The sequence below is a fragment of the Hyperolius riggenbachi genome, chromosome 2 (genome assembly GCF_040937935.1).
Source record: "Hyperolius riggenbachi isolate aHypRig1 chromosome 2, aHypRig1.pri, whole genome shotgun sequence".
Classification (NCBI taxonomy): domain Eukaryota; kingdom Metazoa; phylum Chordata; class Amphibia; order Anura; family Hyperoliidae; genus Hyperolius; species Hyperolius riggenbachi.
Genome location: NC_090647.1, coordinates 181,912,105 through 181,914,974, shown reverse-complemented (window position 1 = coordinate 181,914,974; position 2,870 = coordinate 181,912,105).

The following is a 2,870-nucleotide window of genomic DNA, read 5'->3' as shown; positions in this document are numbered from 1 at the left end:
TGTAATGTGTGTAACTTTTTTTTTTTAATGGCTCTGTTCAGATTATATACTGTATTAGATTGTTGTATTACCATCCTCCACATACACAAAACAATTCATGTTTTCCGGATCAAAAACTTAAAGGACAACTAAAGTAAGAAAAATATAGAGGCTGCCATGTGTATTTCATTTTAACCACTTCCCAACTGAGGGGTTTTACCCCTTCAGCATCCGAGCAATTTTCTCCTTTCAGCGCTCCTTACATTCATTCGCCTATAACTTTATCATTACTTATCGCAATGAAATGAACTATATCTTGTTTTTTTTGCCACCAATTAGGCTTTCTTTAGGTGGGACATTATGCCAAGAATAATTTTATTCTAAATGTGTTTTAATGGGAAAATAGGAAAACATATGGGGAAAAACATTTTTCAGTTTTCGGCCATTCTAGTTTTTAAATAATGCATGCTATTGTAATTAAAACCCATGAAATGTATTTGCCATTTTGTCCCGGTTATAAAACCATTTAAATTATGTCCCTATCACAATGTTTGGCGCCAATATTTTATTTGGAAATAAAGGTGCATTTTTTTTAGTTTTGCGTCCATCCCTAATTACAAGCCCATAGTTTATAAAGTAACAGTGTTGTACCCTCCTGATATAAATATTTAAAAAGTTCAGTCCCTAAGGTAACTATTTATGTATTTTTTTTAATTGTAAATTTTTTATTTTTTTTTTAATTACAAAAAAAAAAATGGGGAGTGTGGGAGGTAATGAGTTACTTTTTTGTGTATAAGTAATGTATGTATGTGTGTGTGAAAAATAGTTTAGGGTGTAGTTTACTATTTGGCCACAAGATGGCAACAGTTTAATGCGACCTCCAAGTGTCCTTCCAGAAGCTTGGAGGAAGTACAAAGAGGCTGGGATTTTTTTTTCTTTTTCACAGTGATCGTGCTGCTTAGCGAAAGCAGCAGATCATTGCGGGGGCAGAGATCAACGAACGGGAATGTATTTTCCCGTTCATTGATCTCCGGGCGAGCGGGCAGCGGCGTGCACGATCGCGGGAGTGCGAGCGGGAGAGCGGACAGCGGCGGTAGCGGCGGGGGTACGTATTTCTACGCTCCGGGCGGGAAGTGAAGTCCAAAGGAGCGTAGATATACTGTACGCGGGCGGGGAACTAGTTAAACAATACCAGTTGCCTGGCAGCCCTGCTGATGTATTTGGCTGCAGTAGTGTCTGAATAACGACAGAAACAAGCATGCAGCTAATTTTGTCAGATCTTCCAGTGATGTCAGGAACACCTCATCTGCTGCATAATAATCAAAAAAGTGGCAGTGATAATAAGAGGGGCAGGACATAAATTACCCAGACAACTGAAAACTATCAATAAACACTAATGAATACAGTAATATACCAGTTGATCATGTCAAAATTTATTGAAGAAATTGTTAGGTACATTAAAAAACACATGGGATGGCCACCCCGTCACAACTCATCCATCCAAGCAGCCCACACACAGTCACATGCGTACGCCGGCATCTAAGGCTGAAGCTGAAAAAAATGTTCCAATAAGCAACAAAGTTGGAAAAATGCATAAGTTCTTATGAGATCAATTGCTTGTAAACTCCATACTTATATATAGGCTGTCATCAAACCCAAGTGAAGTCTGGCATGGATAGATAGGCTGATGCAAAACAGTCCAGATGACACCAGCAAATGGTATTACTTTGGACAGCAGCAATGTAAGCACTTGTAGCACATATAGCAAGCACAGATCAGTGGCAGCTCACACTGTAGAAGCGCAGCATAGCACAACAGATTAACAGTGTGATACGTGTCAAACCAGGCTTATCTCGCCGTATCCATAAGGGTCTGCTATACACAGACTGCCAGTTCATCTCACCCTCAAGGTTTGCGAGCTCCTGATGACGGCCAGATGTCAATGCTGGATAGTGTGTATGATCCCCATATGCTTCCTATGATGAATGAAGCTCGGCAGCACTAAAAGTCCAAGCAGCGAAAATGGTGATCAGCTCACCCGGACAGCATGCATGGCCGGGAGGCCCTTGGACAGACCTGTAGTGGGTGGCTGGATGGAGATCGGGACGGCGTGGCGTCCCATGCAGAGGAACGTGCTTCTCCCTCGACGTTTCGCCGGCTTTCTCAAGGGGGCGTGGTTGCCAACACGCTAATCCTGAAAGTACTTGTCTAAAACACTAACCAATCGCACCTTTTCTCCACCCACTCGTGACGTCATTGTGTAATGTGTGCGATCGCGGAAAGGAGAAGCCAATGCAGAGGATGGAACAGCGTCGAACATAACACTGCATGAGCAGTTACTGTGCCAAGATTCAAGTATATAGAAGTATATATCCACGCAAGGTCAAACAAAACAAAAAATATATATATACTAAAAAGGGGTCCCAATGTGTATATATATATAGGTCCCTAAGCTGGCACCACACATTACCAGCATGCTCAAAAGAGCCAAAACAAAAAGCAGAAAAAGGGGGCCCAGCGTAGAGAGCACAGCTAGTACGCCGCCAATCCACCCATATACAATAACTTCCCGTGAATGCACACATACACATTAATCATTAACTTCCGCCATATTGAAGACGGTTATTCAGTAATGTAATTTATATTTAAAAAGTAACTGTTAGCCCCAAAAATCAAATTTAAATCTCTATTGCAATGTTTTAATTACTTTGTAAGGGAGCCAAAAAGGCAATGCAGAAGTTAAAAAGCAATCTCATTTTTTACTGTGTAGCCTTTTCCCCAAGCTCCTAAGGAGGACGCAAAGCCGCATAACACATACTGCAGAGCATGCCCATGTCTGCCCGACCCCTCCCTCTCCCCCCCAGGACCAGGTGCCGATGTCTGCCCGACCC